The 19051-nt window shown below is 43.9% G+C and overlaps 1 protein-coding gene across 1 annotated transcript in view; it reads left to right on the top strand.

Annotated features, from left to right (window-relative positions):
* The window catches only part of LOC137437288 (gamma-aminobutyric acid type B receptor subunit 2-like), a 915845-nt gene that overhangs the window by 794496 nt on the left and 102298 nt on the right, over positions 1–19051 (top strand). The gene's annotated exons all lie outside the window — the stretch shown is intronic.

Consider the following 19051-nt stretch of genomic DNA (forward strand, 5'->3'; position numbering starts at 1 on the left):
GCCTCGAGCCGACGAAGCTCGCGGTAGCTAAAGCGGAGTTTGCTACGCTGGAGCGGCTCGGCATCGTGCGGCGCTCCGAGAGTGCTCGGGCGTCGCCGCTCCACATCGTGCCCAAGCCCGGCGGGGGATGGCGCCCGTGCGGGGACTACCGCCGTATCAACGACACCACCACCCCCGACCGCTACCTCGTCCCCCATATTCAGGACTTTTCCGCCCGCTTGGCGAATATGTCCTTCTTCTCGAAGGTGGACCTCATACGCGGTTACCACCAGGTACCCGTCAGGCCGGAGGACATCCCGAAGACGGCTGTCATCACGCCGTTCGGTCTTTTCGAATTTCTTCGGATTTCCTTCGGTTTGAAGAATGCGGCTCAGGCGTTCCAACGCCTCATGGACAGCGGCTTGCGCGACTTGGATTTCGTCTACGTCTATCTGGACGACATCCTCGTCGCAAGCGCGTCCCGTGAAGAGCACCTACACCATCTCCGCACGCTCTTCGAACGTCTGGGCCAGCACGGCCTGATCGTGAACCCCGCCAAGTGCTGGTTCGGTGTCGCCGAAATTGACTTTTTGGGGCACCGCGTCACCAGGCACGGGGCCGTCCCCCTACCGGCCAAGGTGGAGGCGGTGAAAGGGTTTCCGCGCCCCCGCATGATCAGGGGGCTCCAGGAGTTCCTGGGCATGGTAAACTTTTACCACCGTTTCCTGCCCCGCATCGCCCAGCTCCTGCGCCCCTTGCACGAGGCCCTCCGGGGGAAGCCGGGCAAAGGTGACGTCACCTGGATCGAGCAGATGGGCGCGGCGTTCGTGGGCGCGAAGCTCGCCTTTGCTAACGCCACCATGCTCGCGTACCCGGCGCCCGATGCACCGATCGCCCTCACCACCGACGCCTCGGACTACACGGTGGGCGCGGTGCACGGGCAATGGGTGCGTGGAGCTTGGCAACCGCTGGCGTTCTTCAGCCGGCAGCTTCGCCCGCCCGAACGCCGGTACAGTACCTTCGACCGCGAGTTGCTCGGACTCCACCTGGCGGTCAGGCTCTTCCGCCATCTGCTCGAGGGCCGTGCGTTCACGGCCTTCGTCGACCACAAGCCACAGGTGTTCGCGATGGGCAAGGTCGCCGAGCCGTGGTCGGCCCGGCAGCAGCATCACCTCTCGGCCATGTCCGAATACACGACGGACATCCGGCACGTCGCGGGGAAGGACAACCCGGTGGCGGATTGCCTTTCCCAGTCCGTTGCCCACACGGTCCACCTCGGCATCGACTATGCCCGGATGGCGGCGGACCAGGCCACCAACCCCGACATCCAGGCCTTGCGGACCGCCGTTACGGGCCTCCGTGTCACCGAGGTGCCGTTCCACGGCACGGGCACGGCCCTCTGGTGTGATGTCTCCCTCGGGTGGCCTCGCCCCATCGTGCCCGCGGGCTGGCAGCGCCGGATTTTCGACTCTATCCACGGCCTGTCCCACCCGGGCACGAGGGCCTCCCAGAAGTTGATCGCCGACAAGTTTGTCTGGCATGGCCTCTGGAAGGCCTTCCTCGGCTGGGCCAGGACGTGCCTCGCGTGCCAGCGCGCGAAGGTGCACCGACACACCCAGGCCCCATTGGCCCCGTTTGCGGTGACGGAACGTCGGTTTGACCACGTTCACGTGGACCTGGTGGGACCTCTGCCCCCCTCGCGGGGTTTCACCCACGTCCTGACCATGATGGACCGCACCACCCGGTGGCCGGAGGCCGTGCCTTTGGCGTCAACGACGGCGCCGGACGTCGCGCAGGCGTTCATCGCCACCTGGGTCGCCCGGTTCGGCGCCCCCTCGGACATCTCGTCCGACCGCGGCCCCCAGTTCACCTCGGAGCTCTGGGGGGCGGTCGCGTGGGGGCTCGGGGTCCAGCTGCACCGCACCACGGCCTACCACCCCCAGGCTAACGGCCTGTGCGAGTGGTTCCACCGCTCGTTGAAGGCCGTGCTCCGGGCCACCCTCCGCGACGGCGGCTGGGTCGACAGGCTCCCCTGGGTCCTGCTGGGCCTCCGGACGGCGCCCAAGGAGGACCTGCGCGCATCCGCGGTGGAGTTGCTCTTTGGACAACCGCTGCGGGTGCCGGGCGAGTTCCTCCCCGACCCCACGGCACCTTGGTCCGCGGCGCAGGAGCGCTCCGCGCTGCAGGAGACCGCCCGGAGGTTCGCCCCGGTGCCGATGGCGCACCACGGGCACCCACCCACGCACGTCGCCCCGGAGCTTCGCACCGCGGAGTATGTCTTCGTCCGGCACGACGCCCACCAGACACCACTGCGGCCCCCATACGACGGGCCTTTCCGCGTGCTGGAGACCGGGGTGAAATACTTCACCTTGGACATCAGCGGTACTCCCGACCGCGTCTCGGTGGATCGACTCAAGCCGGCCCACCTCGACGTGGACCACCCACCGCCGGTGGCTCGGCCCCCGCATCGGGGCCGCCCCCCAGCGGGTGGACCCCCGGCACCGCCCAGCACCGCCGGCACGCCGCCCCCCGGTCCGGCACCCATCCCGGGTACAGCCGGAGGCATCCCAGCTGGCATCCCTGCACCCCGGACGCCACCGGTCGCCAGAGGGCGCTTCGGCCGGGTCATCCGTTTGCCCCGCAAACTGGCCCTCCAGGTGCGCGGGAATTCTGGGGGGGCGCGTGTGGCGGACACGAAAGCCCACTGGCGTGGTGACATCATTCCGCGCACCAAGTGGGCGGCGGCCACGCCCCAGGGGTAGGCGTGGCCTCAGGATATACACTGGGCGCGCAGCCCGGAGCGCGCCAGTGCTACAGTGACCTCTTGTCAATAAAGACACTTTTGTTTAACCGCGTTGTCCGCTTCCTCCTTGGTAGCAAGTCGCGCGCGTAGCACCGCGCTTACATGTCAAACTTTACATGTCATGTCAAACCGCATGTCAAACTTTACATGGGGTGCACTTACTTTTTCACATGACTGTATATACACATATACACACACACACACACACGCACGCACGCACGCACGCACGCACGCACGCACGCACACACGCACACACACACACATATATATATATATATATATATATATATATATATATATATATATATATATATATATATATATATATATATATACATACATACATACACATGCACACACACACGTACACACACATACGTACACCCACACGTACACACACATGTACATGTGTCTTTTGGGCGGTGTATAAGAACATCACATAACACCTATCTCTCCCGGGAAAACCAATGTTACTCTTTTCGTTACAGAATACAAAATGTCGTTTTTAAAATCAAAGATTTCAAATAATCTTATTTAAAGTGTACGTGCACACGTTAAAAGAACACGTGAACCTTCACTTCGGGATAATAATGTTGAATGAAATAAGAACAAAGAAATATATGTCGGCATCATTGTTGACGTTTTTGTGACGACTGTCATCAAACGGAAAAGTAATATTTCTTAACGGAAAAGAAAAAGCGAATTTTTAATATGTCTACATTTTCCCCATCTGTTATTTTAGGCGGTGTATGATACATCGTGGCACGATTTTTTATATATATATCTCTGCAATTTCCCGTGTGTGTGTGAATGTTCTAAATTATTGCTGACACCGAGTCTAAAACCATCGATACAAATGAAATCAGATGGTGAGTTAGATTGGAGATAAAGGTGTGAGAGAGACTCAATGGCCTTTATATTACAGGCCTTTGAGAATTCATTTTGTTCTATAAACGGAAACTTTCATGGGATTTTATTCCTGTTTTTTTCCACCGAGTCTAAAAGTATGTTAGCAACTGTGAAAAATGAAATGATATGTCGAATTATAGTTGAAATAAAACTGTGAGAGAGAGCAAGACAGCACGGGCTTAACTAAACAGGCCTCAAAGCTATGCGAGTAAATAAAATGGTGGATATTTGTTTATGAAGCCTCTCCCAGAATGGGTGGAGCTTCTCTCTAAACGGAGTAAGCCACACCCCTGGACAGACAGACAGAATCACCTACTACTATTATAATATAGATATCATTGGTGCCTTCGTTATGACATCATAATTAGACAAGTAGAAGACTTGATCCGATCAGTTTGAAATTTCTTGAGCATTATCTACAGAAATATTGTATGGGAGTATTAAATTGATGACGTCATCGCTCACGTTGTTCGGCAGCCATATTGGATTGAACATAAATCTACGTCATCAATAAACCACCGAAACTCAACAGCTAATAAACACCACACAAAATACACCAACACATCCTGGTGAGGGTCTGCAATCTCTGATTGCTCTTTCTTGTTAGAATTGGAATAAAGTATGCTGCTGTTTTGATAGCAATCATTTTGGTATGCGGCCTAAGTATCACTGAAACCTTAAATAGCTGACTTGTTTTTCTACCCAAAATATGTGCAGTGTGTTGTATTTTTATATTATAATTAAAGTAAAGAAGGAAAAGTTGTAGGTTAGTAAAAAAAGAAGGAAAGTAAAATTAGTAAAAGAGGGAAAAGTGTGAAAGTCCTAGCCTCACACATCGAACGATTAAGAAGTTTAATATGTACGACTACAAGCAGAAAATTCAGCACAACAAAAAGGGAAGGCAACCTTTGGTGCATTTAATTTATTTATTATGATGTCGTTTTTCGACATCATATCGATTGCTCATACATGAGTATCTAACGACTATGAGAAATGTCGGAAAGCCATTGCCTTAAGCCTCTCAATCTACCCATGTAGCACCTGCGGATCCATCTACCGTCAAATCCTCAGATTATATATCAAAGTCTATTTGATCCTCACTCCTGAGCCAGCAATGTCAGAGTTCCGTGTAAGGATTATTGGTTACTTCTGATTTCCATCTGTAACTCTCCTCGCCTGGCAAGAACTCCATAAAACGTAACGACAAGAATATGGATCGTCATGAATCTGAAAGTAATATCTAAAGAAGCACTCTGACATAAACCCGAATGTCGTGTCGATGAATAGTCTTTCCTTTGCAACATTTCATTTGATCAGTTGAATTGTGTGGTCCGTTATATGGTAGAGTTATTAACAACGCATTTGATGACGTGTTTGAAACCGAATGAGAACATTTCTCTTGGAGTGTTCGTACCTGTCCATGGTTTGTATTTTATTTGAACACACCATCATGTGATGTATATAATGTGTGATCATGTGATGTGTTGCATATTTAAGAGGATTTCAAACCAAGCATTAATAAAAACATGCTCTTGTTATAGTCTTGTGCTTGTACAGATAATAATTCATTTTTAGGGAATGACCTCATTCTTTCAACCTTGATATAACCAGCACAAGAAATACTTTCATTCATTTTTCTGCACAAATGCCAGTGATTTTCTCCAATATCCTGGCAATTATAGAATCGTTTAAAGCTCACCAGCTGAGCGAAATCACATTATTAATGAGAAGGGCACTCGGTAGAGCTCATCCCTCCACCAGGCTGAACAGTTTACATTTGATATCCCACGGATAGGCCAGATCTGGATCTGGACCTGAACCAAAATCAAATCTGCTTTGTTTTTCTCATCTACCCAACTCATCCACCAATTCTTGCCATAATCCGTCTACAACGTTTTGAAATATCACACTATGTATCGTGTTGGCCCTCTCTCTCTCAATTGTGATGAACCATTTTAACTCTTGGATGCAGTGATTGGGCCTCGGAGGTCCACGAGGTTTTTTTTGTTGCAAAAACTATGCTGTACAATTTTTTTTTGGAATCAGCCTCATTTTCCCGACTTTCATGTTGTTACACAAAATTCAGTGACATAAATAAAGAAAAATTTCATTCAGGCTCGTGGGAAAATCTTCATTCTTCACTTATAACCCGAAAATCCGACACGAATGCAGGCCTGGGGCCTTCGTGGCCCCACATAAATGTTGTTGTACTACTACGTTATATCATTATTTTCTTGATATGAGCCTCATTATATGCTCCTATAACTTGCTTACAAGTAATTCAGTGACAAAAATATGAAAATTTATAAAATGTTACACAAATACATTTGTGGGGCCTCCGAGGCCCAATGGCTGCATAGGTGCAGGATTTTTGACAGTTGTGGACATATACATTCTAAATAAAAGGATTAGTGAATCATATTTTTTGAGCAAATACTCCTCCATGAGCCTCAACATTTTAGAGAAAAAAAAGTTGAAAAACCAAGAACAAATTTTTTTTTTTGCAAATTGTACTTGTATGGGATTTTTCCAACTAATAGGATCATTTATTCACATTTTCTGAGCAATTACACATCCATGAGCATCAACTTGGATTGAAAAAGGATATGAAAGATAAAATATCCATTAAAAAAAAAAGAAAGCATTTCACCAATACATCCGTTGGGCCTCCGAGGCCCAATGGCTGCGTTTATGTAGGATTTTTGACACCTGCATCTAAGAGTTAGAAATGAAAAAAAATCATAGTATCCGGATCTGCATCTTCGACAAAATTGAATCAATTAATCCTTGTTGCACACTCAACTCGCCCACCAAGTTTGTCTGAATCTGTCCATATCTTTTTGAGATATCCTGCTCGTACACAAATAGATAGATAGACAAAGGGAAACATGTTGGAAATAAAGGCTAATTACCCTGAAGGTCCTACCTGATGCGGCCCAGACAGGCTACCAGTTTGTGTCCTGTAAATGAAGAGGGTTGTGTGAAGCACTGCAAATGAAGAGGGTTGTGTGAATGGCTGCAAATGAAGAGGGTTGTGTGAATGGCTGCAAATGAAGAGGAATGTGTGAAGCACTGCAAATGAAGAGGGTTGTGTGAATGGCTGCAAATGAAGAGGGTTGTGTGAATGGCTGCAAATGAAGAGGGTTGTGTGAAGCACTGCAAATTAAGAGGGTTGTGTGAATGGCTGCAAATGAAGAGGGTTGTGTGAATGGCTGCAAATGAAGAGGAATGTGTGAAGCACTGCAAATGAAGAGGGTTGTGTGAATGGCTGCAAATGAAGAGGGTTGTGTGAATGGCTGCAAATGAAGAGGGTTGTGTGAAGCGCTGCAAATGAAGAGGGTTGTGTGAAGCGCTGCAAATTAAGAGGGTTGTGTGAATGGCTGCAAATGAAGAGGAATGTGTGAAGTGCTGCAAATTAAGAGGGTTGTGTGAATGGCTGCAAATGAAGAGGAATGTGTGAATGGCTGCAAATGAAGAGGAATGTGTGAAGTGCTGCAAATGAAGAGGGTTGTGTGAATGGCTGCAAATGAAGAGGAATGTGTGAAGTGCTGCAAATTAAGAGGGTTGTGTGAATGGCTGCAAATGAAGAGGAATGTGTGAAGCGCTGCAAATTAAGAGTGTTGTGTGAATGGCTGCAAATGAAGAGGAATGTGTGAAGCACTGCAAATGAAGAGGGTTGTGTGAAGCGCTGCAAATTAAGAGGGTTGTGTGAATGGCTGCAAATGAAGAGGAATGTGTGAAGCACTGCAAATGAAGAGGGTTGTGTGAATGGCTGCAAATGAAGAGGGTTGTGTGAATGGCTGCAAATGAAGAGGGTTGTGTGAAGCGCTGCAAATGAAGAGGGTTGTGTGAATGGCTGCATAGGAAGAGGGTTGTGTGAATGGCTGCAAATGAAGAGGGTTGTGTGAAGCGCTGCAAATGAAGAGGGTTGTGTGAAGCGCTGCAAATTAAGAGGAATGTGTGAAGCACTGCAAATGAAGAGGAATGTGTGAAGCGCTGCAAATTAAGAGGGTTGTGTGAATGGCTGCAAATGAAGAGGAATGTGTGAAGCACTGCAAATGAAGAGGGTTGTGTGAAGCGCTGCAAATTAAGAGGGTTGTGTGAATGGCTGCAAATGAAGAGGAATGTGTGAAGCACTGCAAATGAAGAGGGTTGTGTGAATGGCTGCAAATGAAGAGGGTTGTGTGAATGGCTGCAAATGAAGAGGGTTGTGTGAAGCGCTGCAAATGAAGAGGGTTGTGTGAATGGCTGCATTGGAAGAGGGTTGTGTGAATGGCTGCAAATGAAGAGGGTTGTGTGAAGCGCTGCAAATGAAGAGGGTTGTGTGAATGGCTGCAAATGAAGAGGGTTGTGTGAATGGCTGCAAATGAAGAGGGTTGTGTAAAGTGCTGCAAATGAAGAGGGTTGTGTGAAGTGCTGCAAATGAAGAGGGTTGTGTGAAGTGTTGCAAATGAAGAGGTTTGTCTGAAGTGCTGCAAATGAAGAAGGTTGTGTGAAGTGCTGCAAATGAAGTGGGTTGTGTGAAGCGCTGCAAATGAAGAGGGTTGTGTGAAGTGCTGTGAATGAAGAGGGTTGTGTGAAGTGCTGCGAATGAAGAGGGTTGTGTGAAATGCTGTGAATGAAGAGGGTTGTGTGAAGCGCTGCAAATGAAGAGGGTTGTGTGAAATGCTGTGAATGAAGAGGGTTGTGTGAAGTGCTGCAAATGAAGAGGGTTGTGTGAAATGCTGTGAATGAAGAGGGTTGTGTGAAATGCTGCAAATGAAGAGGGTTGTGTGAAGTGCTGTGAATGAAGAGGGTTGTGTGAAGTGCTGCAAATGAAGAGGGTTGTGTGAATGGCTGCAAATGAAGAGGGTTGTGTGAAATGCTGTGAATGAAGAGGGTTGTGTGAAGTGCTGCAAATGAAGAGGGTTGTGTGAAATGCTGTGAATGAAGAGGGTTGTGTGAAATGCTGCAAATGAAGAGGGTTGTGTGAAGCGCTGCAAATGAAGAGGGTTGTGTGAAGTGCTGTGAATGAAGAGGGTTGTGTGAAGTGCTGCGAATGAAGAGGGTTGTGTGAAATGCTGTGAATGAAGAGGGTTGTGTGAAGCGCTGCAAATGAAGAGGGTTGTGTGAAATGCTGTGAATGAAGAGGGTTGTGTGAAGTGCTGCAAATGAAGAGGGTTGTGTGAAATGCTGTGAATGAAGAGGGTTGTGTGAAATGCTGCAAATGAAGAGGGTTGTGTGAAGTGCTGTGAATGAAGAGGGTTGTGTGAAGTGCTGCAAATGAAGAGGGTTGTGTGAAGTGCTGTGAATGAAGAGGGTTGTGTGAAGTGCTGCAAATGAAAAGGGTTGTGTGAAGTGCTGCAAATGAAAAGGGTTGTGTGAAATGCTGCAAATGAAGAGGGTTGTGTGACGTGCTGCAAATGAAGAAGGTTGTGTGAATGGCTGCAAATGAAGAGGGTTGTGTGAAGTGCTGCAAATGAAGAGGGTTGTGTGAAGTGCTGCAAATGAAGAGGGTTGTGTGAATGGCTGCAAATGAAGAGGGTTGTGTGACGTGCTGCAAATGAAGAAGGTTGTGTGAAGTGCTGTGAATGAAGAGGGTTGTGTGAAGTGCTGCAAATGAAAAGGGTTGTGTGAAGTGCTGCAAATGAAGAGGGTTGTGTGGAGTGCTGCAAATGAAGAGGGTTGTGTGAAACACTCAAATGAAGAGGGTTGTGTGGAGTGCTGCAAATGAAGAGGGTTGTGTGAAACACTCAAATGAAGAGGGTTGTGTGGAGTGCTGCAAATGAAGAGGGTTGTGTGAAACACTCAAATGAAGAGGGTTGTGTGAAGTGCTGCAAATGAAGAGGGTTGTGTGAAGTGCTGCAAATGAAGAGGGTTGTGTGAAGTGCTGCAAATGAAGAGCGTTGTGTGAAGTGCTGCAAATGAAGAAGGTTGTGTGAAGTGCTGTGAATGAAGAGGGTTGTGTGAAGTGCTGCAAATGAAGAGGGTTGTGTGAAGTGCTGTGAATGAAGAAGGTTGTGTGAAGTGCTGTGAATGAAGAGGGTTGTTTGAAGTGCTGCAAATGAAGAGGGTTGTGTGAAGTGCTGCAAATGAAGAGGGTTGTCTGAAGTGCTGCAAATGAAGAGGGTTGTGTGAAGTGCTGTGAATGAAGAGGGTTGTTTGAAGTGCTGCAAATGAAGAGGGTTGTGTGAAATGCTGCAAATGAAGAAGGTTGTGTGAAGTGCTGCAAATGAAGAGGGTTGTGTGAAACACTCAAATGAAGAGGGTTGTGTGAAGTGCTGCAAATGAAGAGGGTTGTGTGAAACACTCAAATGAAGAGGGTTGTGTGAAGTGCTGCAAATGAAGAGGGTTGTGTGAAGTGCTGCAAATGAAGAGGGCTGTTTGAAGTGCTGCAAATGAAGAGTGTTGTGTGAAGTGCTGCAAAATGAAGAGGGTTGTGTGAAGTGCTGCAAATGAAGAGGGTTGTGTGAAGTGCTGCAAATGAAGAGGGTTGTGTGAAGTGCTGCAAAATGAAGAGTGTTGTGTGAAGTGCTGCAAATGAAGAGGGTTGTGTGAAACACTCAAATGAAGAGGGTTGTGTGAAGCGCTGCAAATGAAGAGGGGTGTGTGAAGTGCTGCAAATGAAGAGGGTTGTGTGAAGTGCTGCAAATGAAGAAGGTTGTGTGAAGTGCTGCAAATGAAGAGGGTTGTGTGAAGTGCTGCAAATGAAGAGGGTTGTGTGAAGTGCTGCAAATGAAGAGGGTTGTGTGAAGTGCTGTGAATGAAAAAGGTTGTGTGAAGTGCTGCAAATGAAGAGGGTTGTGTGAAGTGCTGCAAATGAAGAAGGTTGTGTGAAGTGCTGTGAATGAAGAGGGTTGTGTGAAGTGCTGCAAATGAAGAGGGTTGTGTAAAGTGCTGCAAATGAAGAGGGTTGTGTGAAACACTCAAATGAAGAAGATTGTATGAAGTGCTGCAAATGAAGAGGGTTGTGTGAAGCGTTGCAAAAGAAGAGGGTTGTGTGAAATGCTGTGAATGAAGAGGGTTGTGTGAAATGCTGCAAATGAAGAGGGTTGTGTGAAGTGCTGCAAATGAAGAGGGTTGTGTGAAGCGCTGCAAATGAAGAGGGTTGTGTGAAGCGCTACAAATGAAGAAGGTTGTGTGAAATGTTGCAAATGAAGAGGGTTGTGTGAAGCGCTGCAAATGAAGAGGGTTGTGTGAAGTGCTGCAAATTAGGAGGGTTGTGTGAAGTGCTGCAAATGAAGAGGGTTGTGTGAAGTGCTGCAAATAAAGAGGGTTGTGTGAAATGCTGCAAATGAAGAGGGTTGTGTGAAGTGCTGCTAATGAAGATGGTTGTGTGAAGTGCTGCAAATGAAGAGGGTTGTGTGAAGTGCTGCAAATTAAGAGGGTTGTGTGAAATGCTGCAAATGAAGAGGGTTGTGTGAAGTGCTGCTAATGAAGATGGTTGTGTGAAGTGCTGCAAATTAAGAGGGTTGTGTGAAGTGCTGCAAATGAAGACGGTTGTGTGAAATGCTGCAAATGAAGAGGGTTGTGTGAAGTGCTGCAAATTAAGAGGGTTGTGTGAAGTGCTGCAAATGAAGACGGTTGTGTGAAATGCTGCAAATGAAGAGGGTTGTGTGAAGTGCTGCTCATGAAGAGGGTTGTGTGAAGTGCTGCAAATGAAGAGGGTTGTGTGAAGTGCTGCAAATGAAGAGGGTTGTATGAAACACTCAAATGAAGAGGGTTGTGTGAACTGCTGCAAATGAAAAGGGTTGTGTGAAGTGCTGCTAATGAAGAGTGTTGTGTGAAGCGCTGCAAATGAAGAGGGTTGTGTGAAGTGCTGCAAATGAAGAGGGTTGTGTGAAGTGCTGCTAATGAAGAGGGTTGTGTGAAGCGCTGCAAATGAAAAGGGTTGTGTGAAATGCTGCTAATGAAGAGGGTTGTGTGAAGCGCTGCAAATGAAGAGGGTTGTGTGAAGCGCTGCAAATGAAAAGGGTTGTGTGAAGTGCTGCTAATGAAGAGGGTTGTGTGAAGCGCTGCAAATGAAGAGGGTTGTGTGAAGTGCTGCAAATGAAGAGGGTTGTGTGAAGTGTTGCAAATGAAGAGGGTTGTGTGAAGTGTTGTACATGAAGAGGGTTGTGTGAAGTGCTGCAAATGAAGAGGGTTGTATGAAACACTCAAATGAAGAGGGTTGTGTGAAGTGCTGCGAATGAGGAAGGTTGTGTGAAGTGCTGCAAATGAAGAGGGTTGTGTGAATGGCTGCAAATGAAGAGGGTTGTGTGAAGTGCTGCAAATGAAGAGGGTTGTGTGAATGGCTGAAAATGAAGAGGGTTGTGTGAAGTGCTGCAAATGAAGAGGGTTGTGTGAAGTGCTGCAAATGAAGAGGGTTGTGTGAATGGCTGCCAATGAAGAGGGTTGTGTGAAGTGCTGAAAATGAAGAAGGTTGTGTGAAGTGCTGCAAATGAAGGGGGTTGTGTGAAACACTCAAATTAAGAGGGTTGTGTGAAGTGCTGCAAATGAGGAGGGTTGTGTGAAGTGCTGCAAATTAAGAGGGTTGTGTGAAGTGCTGCAAATGAAGAGGGTTGTGTGAAGTGCTGCAAATGAAGAGGGTTGTGTGAAGTGCGGCAAATCAAGAGGGTTGTGTGAAGTGCTGCAAATGAAGAGGGTTGTGTGAAGTGCGGCAAATGAAGAGGGTTGTGTGAAGTGCTGCAAATGAAGAGGGTTGTGTGAATGGCTGCAAATTAAGAGGGTTGTGTGAAGCGCTGCAAATTAAGAGGGTTGTGTGAAGTGCTGCAAATGAAGAGGGTTGTGTGAAGTGCTGCAAATGAAGAGGGTTGTGTGAAGTGCTGCAAATGAAGAGGGTTGTGTGAAGTGCTGCAAATTAAGAGGGTTGTGTGAAGCGCTGCAAATTAAGAGGGTTGTGTGAAGTGCTGCAAATGAAGAGGGTTGTGTGAAGCGCTGCAAATGAAGAGGGTTGTGTGAAGTGCTGCAAATGAAGAGGGTTGTGTGAAGTGCTGCAAATGAAGAGGGTTGTGTGAAGTGCTGCAAATGAAGAGGGTTGTGTGAAACACTCAAATGAAGAGGGTTGTGTGAAGCACTGCAAATGAAGAGGGTTGTGTGAAGTGCTGCAAATGAAGAGGGTTGTGTGAAGTGCTGCAAATGAAGAGGGTTGTGTGAAGTGCTGCAAATTAAGAGGGTTGTGTGAAACACTCAAATGAAGAGGGTTGTGTGAAGCGCTGCAAATGAAGAGGGTTGTGTGAAGTGCTGCAAATGAAGAGGGTTGTGTGAAGAGGGTTGTGTGAAGTGCTGCAAATGAAGAGGGTTGTGTGAAGTGCTGCAAATGAAGAGGGTTGTGTGAAGTGCTGTGAATGAAGAGGGTTGGGTGAAACACTCAAATGAAGAGGGTTGTGTGAAGCGCTGCAAATGAAGAGGGTTGTGTGAAGTGCTGCAAATGAAGAGGGTTGTGTGAAGTGCTGCAAATTAAGAGGGTTGTGTGAAACACTCAAATGAAGAGGGTTGTGTGAAGCGCTGCAAATGAAGAGGGTTGTGTGAAGTGCTGCAAATGAAGAGGGTTGTGTGAAGAGGGTTGTGTGAAGTGCTGCAAATGAAGAGGGTTGTGTGAAGTGCTGCAAATGAAGAGGGTTGTGTGAAGTGCTGCAAATGAAGAGGGTTGTGTGAAGTGCTGCAAATGAAGAGGGTTGTGTGAAGTGCTGCAAATGAAGAGGGTTGTGTGAAGTGCTGTGAATGAAGAGGGTTGGGTGAAACACTCAAATGAAGAGGGTTGTGTGAAGTGCTGCAAATGAAGAGGGTTGTGTGAAACACTCAAATTAAGAGGGTTGTGTGAAGTGCTGCAAATGAAGAAAGGCTGCATGTGAATCCACAACCCTGTGTGTGTGAGGGCGAATGTTTGCAGAATGGGCACCCTGGCCTCCAGTGTGACACGGTTAGAACCATGACTGTGACAATGCTGAGGCCTGAGGTTCTGAACAGAATGAACTGCGCTATGTGATGAGGACTGCACTCGATATTCAATGCCATACTGACATTGTTTGACATTGTTTGACATTGATCGACATTGATCGACATTTGGACACTGTCTCTCCAAAATATGCATTGTATACCTTGTATAGTGTAATGGCTGATTAGTAATGATAAATAAAAAAAATCTCCGAGGATCTTTCATTGTCTAATTTATCCCCCTGAAACCACTCCACCCCTTTTTAACTAACCAGTTCCTCAATACAAAGTTAACATATCATTTTAAAGATGGCTGCCACGGTCGTCAGGGGGAAAATCGGCAATGCCCCAATATGCAGATCTGATCCATATATATTAGTCCATATATCTCTGATCCATATATCTCTGATCCATATATCTCTGATCCAGATATCTCTGATCCATATATCTCTGATCCATATGTCTCTGATCCATATATATTAGTCCATATATCTCTGATCCATATATCTCTGATCCATATATCTCTGATCCATATATATCTCTGATCCATATATCTCTGATCCATATATTTCTGATCCATATATCTCTGATCCATGTATCTCTGATCCATATATCTCTGATCCATATATCTCTGATCCATATATCTCTGATCCATGTATCTCTGATCCATATATCTCTGATCCATATATCTCTGATCCATGTATCTCTGATCCATATATCTCTGATCCATATACATTAGTCCATATATCTCTGATTCATATATCTCTGATCCATATATCTCTGATCCATATATCTGTGATCCATATATCTCTGATCCATATATCTCTGATCCATATATCTCTGATCCATATATCTCTGATCCATATATCTCTGATCCATGTATCTCTGATCCATATATCTCTGATCCATATATCTCTGATCCATGTATCTCTGATCCATATATCTCTGATCCATATACATTAGTCCATATATCTCTGATTTATATATCTCTGATCCATATATCTCTGATCCATATATCTCTGATCCATATATCTCTGATCCATATATCTCTGATCCATGTATCTCTGATCCATATATCTCTGATCCATATACATTAGTCCAGATATCTCTGATCCATATATCTCTGATCCATATATCTCTGATCCATATATCTCTGATCCATATATCTCTGATCCCTATATCTCTGATCCATGTATCTCTGATCCATATATCTCTGATCCATATACATTAGTCCAGATATCTCTGATCCATATATCTCTGATCCATATATCTCTGATCCATATATCTCTGATCCCTATATCTCTGATCCATGTATCTCTGATCCATATATCTTTGATCCATATATCTCTGATCCATATATCTCTGATCCATATATCTCTGATCCATCTATCTCTGATCCACATATCTCTGATCCCTATATCTCTGATCCATATATCTCTGATCCATATATCTCTGATCCATATATCTCTGATCCATATATCTCTGATCCATATATCTCTAATCCATATATCTCTGATCCATATATCTCTGATCCATATATCTCTGATCCATATATCTCTGATCCATGTATCTCTGATCCATATATCTCTGATCCATATACATTAGTCCATATATCTCTGATTCATATATCTCTGATCCATATATCTCTGATCCATATATCTCTGATCCATGTATCTCTGATCCATATATATTAGTCCATATATCTCTGATCCATATATCTCTGATCCATATATATTAGTCCATATATCTCTGATCCATATATATTAGTCCATATATCTTTGATCCATATATCTCTGATCCATATACATTAGTCCATATATCTCTGATCCATATATCTCTGATCCATATATCTCTGATCCATATATCTCTGATCCATATATCTCTGATCCATATATCTCTGATCCATGTATCTCTGATCCATATATCTTTGATCCATGTATCTCTGATCCATATATCTCTGATTCATATATCTCTGATCCATGTATCTCTGATCCATATATCTCTGATCCATGTATCTCTGATCCATATATCTCTGATCCATATATATTAGTCCATATATCTCTGATCCATATATCTCTGATCCATATACATTAGTCCCTATATCTCTGATCCATATATATTAGTCCATATATCTCTGATCCATATATCTCTGATCCATATATCTCTGATCCATATATCTCTGATCCATATATATTAGTCCATATATCTCTGATCCTTATACCTCTGATCCATATATCTCTGATCCATATATCTCTGATCCATATATCTCTGATCCATATATCTCTGATCCATATATCTCTGATCCATATATCTCTGATCCATATACATTAGTCCCTATATCTCTGATCCATATATCTCTGATCCATATATCTCTGATCCATATATCTCTGATCCATATATCTCTGATCCATATATATTAGTCCATATATCTCTGATCCATGTATCTCTGATCCATATACCTCTGATCCATATATCTCTGATCCATATATCTCTGATCCATATATCTCTGATCCATATACATTAGTCCCTATATCTCTGATCCATATATCTCTGATCCATATATCTCTGATCCATATATCTCTGATCCATATATCTCTGATCCATATATATTAGTCCATATATCTCTGATCCATATATATTAGTCCATATATCTTTGATCCATATATCTCTGATCCATATACATTAGTCCATATATCTCTGATCCATATATATTAGTCCATATATCTTTGATCCATATATCTCTGATCCATATACATTAGTCCATATATCTCTGATCCATATATCTCTGATCCATATATCTCTGATCCATATATCTCTGATCCATATATCTCTGATCCATATATCTCTGATCCATATATCTCTGATCCATGTATCTCTGATCCATATATCTTTGATCCATGTATCTCTGATCCATATATCTCTGATTCATATATCTCTGATCCATGTATCTCTGATCCATATATCTCTGATCCATGTATCTCTGATCCATATATCTCTGATCCATATATATTAGTCCATATATCTCTGATCCATATATCTCTGATCCATATACATTAGTCCCTATATCTCTGATCCATATATATTAGTCCATATATCTCTGATCCATATATCTCTGATCCATATATCTCTGATCCATATATCTCTGATCCATATATATTAGTCCATATATCTCTGATCCTTATACCTCTGATCCATATATCTCTGATCCATATATCTCTGATCCATATATCTCTGATCCATATATCTCTGATCCATATACATTAGTCCCTATATCTCTGATCCATATATCTCTGATCCATATATCTCTGATCCATATATCTCTGATCCATATATCTCTGATCCATATATATTAGTCCATATATCTCTGATCCATGTATCTCTGATCCATATACCTCTGATCCATATATCTCTGATCCATATATCTCTGATCCATATATCTCTGATCCATATACATTAGTCCCTATATCTCTGATCCATATATCTCTGATCCATATATATTAGTCCATATATCTCTGATCCATGTATCTCTGATCCATATACCTCTGATCCCTATATCTCTGATCCATATATCTCTGATCCATATATCTCTGATCCATATATCTCTGATCCATATATCTCTGATCCATGTATCTCTGATCCATATATCTCTGATCCATATATCTCTGATCCATATATCTCTGATCCGTATATCTGATCCATATATCTCTGATCCATATATCTCTGATCCATATATCTCTGATCCATATATCTCTGATCCATATATCTGTGATCCATATATCTCTGATCCATATATCTCTGATCCATATATCTCTGATCCATATATCTGTGATCCATATATCTGTGATCCATATATCTCTGATCCATGTATCTCTGATCCATGTATCTCTGATCCATGTATCTCTGATCCATATATCTCTGATCCATATATCTCTGATCCATATATCTCTGATCCATATATCTCTGATCCATGTATCTCTGATCCATGTATCTCTGATCCATATATCTCTGATCCATATACATTAGTCCCTATATCTCTGATCCATATATCTCTGATCCATATATATTAGTCCATATATCTCTGATCCATGTATCTCTGATCCATATACCTCTGATCCATATATCTCTGATCCATATATCTCTGATCCATATATCTCTGATCCATATACATTAGTCCCTATATCTCTGATCCATATATCTCTGATCCATATATATTAGTCCATATATCTCTGATCCATGTATCTCTGATCCATATACCTCTGATCCCTATATCTCTGATCCATATATCTCTGATCCATATATCTCTGATCCATATATCTCTGATCCATATATCTCTGATCCATATATCTCTGATCCATATATCTCTGATCCATGTATCTCTGATCCATATATCTCTGATCCATATATCTCTGATCCATATATCTCTGATCCGTATATCTGATCCATATATCTCTGATCCATATATCTCTGATCCATATATCTCTGATCCATATATCTCTGATCCATATATCTGTGATCCATATATCTCTGATCCATATATCTCTGATCCATATATCTCTGATCCATATATCTGTGATCCATATATCTGTGATCCATATATCTCTGATCCATGTATCTCTGATCCATGTATCTCTGATCCATGTATCTCTGATCCATATATCTCTGATCCATATATCTCTGATCCATATATCTCTGATCCATATATCTCTGATCCATGTATCTCTGATCCATGTATCTCTGATCCATATATCTCTGATCCATATATCTCTGATCCGTATATCTGATCCATATATCTCTGATCCATATATCTCTGATCCATATATCTCTGATCCATATATCTCTGATCCATATATCTCTGATCCATATATATTAGTCCATATATCTCTGATCCATGTATCTCTGATCCATATACCTCTGATCCATATATCTCTGATCCATATATCTCTGATCCTTATATCTGTGCCAATTGTACTTTTATCACAAAATGAACAATGGGTGTCCTATGATTCCCTACTAATGGGGCTAAAAACGATATATAGCATGATATTTCAATAAGTTTTGGAATATTATGACAAAACGAGGTGAATTAGTTTGTTTGGCGACAATAATAAGCCAATTCGATTTTGGTTCAGTGCCGAATCCAGATCCGGCCTATCGGAGGGATACAACACGTAAACTGTTCAGCCTGGTGGAGGTATGTGCTCTACCGAGTGCCGTTCTATTTGTATCTATCTGTTCGCATTTCCTTTGCATCAACATAGTTCTGGATTAATTATGAATACTTTTGAATAATTACCTATGAATAATTCTGAAATACACAGGCTCTTATGAATTATGAATAGTTTTGCATTTTGAAAAATAAATAAGCATCAACGTTTCTTTGAGCATTTTGAGTATCTCGTTCCAAGAACCTTTTTGAATGTCCCCATAAATGTGACCATATGAAGA

The sequence above is a fragment of the Myxine glutinosa genome, chromosome 12, assembly GCF_964187855.1.
Source record: "Myxine glutinosa chromosome 12, kmMyxGlut1.1, whole genome shotgun sequence".
In the NCBI taxonomy this organism is placed as follows: domain Eukaryota; kingdom Metazoa; phylum Chordata; class Myxini; order Myxiniformes; family Myxinidae; genus Myxine; species Myxine glutinosa.